We start from the raw sequence: 957 nt of genomic DNA on the forward strand, positions 1-957 counted from the left end.
AGGTTACAGAGATAGGGAGGGGTGTAAGGGCTGGAGGAGGTTACAGAGATAGGGAGGGGTGTAGGGGCTGGAGGAGGTTACAGAGATAGGGAGGGTGTAGGGGCTGGAGGAGGTTACAGAGATAGGGAGGGGTGAGGAGTCCATGGAGAGATTTGTAAACAAGGATGACAATTTTGAAATCAAGGCGTCGTTTAACTTGGAGCCAATGTAGGTCAGCGAGCACAGGGGGTGATGGGTGAGTGGGACTGGGTGCGAGTTAGGACACGGGGGCAGTGAGCACAGGAGGTGATGGGTGAGCGGGACTCGGTGTGAGTTAGGACACGGGGTCAGTGAGCACAGGGGGTGATGGGTGAGCGGGACTCGGTGTGAGTTAGGACACGGGGGCAGTGAGCACAGGGGGTGATGGGTGAGCGGGACTCGGTGCGAGTTAGGACACAGGGGCAGCCGAGTTTTGGATCACCTCTAGTTTACGTCGGGTAGAAGATGGGAGACCGGCCAGGAGTGCGTTGGAATAATCAAGTCTGGAGGTAACGGGGGCACGGATGAGGGAAAGGCTCATCGTACAATTCGTCAGAGACAGTGCAGCACTCCCTCAGTACTGCCCCTCCGACAGTGCGGCGCTCCCTCAGTACTGCCCCTCCGACAGTGCGGCGCTCCCTCAGTACGGCCCCTCCGACAGTGCGGCGCTCCCTCAGTACTGCCCCTCCGACAGTGCGGCGCTCCCTCAGTACTGCCCCTCCGACAGTGCGGCGCTCCCTCAGTACCGCCCCTCCGACAGTGCGGGGCTCCCTCAGTACTGCCCCTCCGACATGGGGCACTTGTTCTTGTCTTGGGTTGAGCAGTGTGTCAGGACCGGGTGCAGCTGAAAGTTCTGCGTGTTCGAACACGGCTTTTAACAAGGGATTTCTTTGTACACACACACAGACAAGAAACGAGCGAGTTCATAGAAATAATCTC

This window comes from Pristiophorus japonicus, unplaced genomic scaffold (genome assembly GCF_044704955.1).
Source record: "Pristiophorus japonicus isolate sPriJap1 unplaced genomic scaffold, sPriJap1.hap1 HAP1_SCAFFOLD_3306, whole genome shotgun sequence".
Classification (NCBI taxonomy): domain Eukaryota; kingdom Metazoa; phylum Chordata; class Chondrichthyes; family Pristiophoridae; genus Pristiophorus; species Pristiophorus japonicus.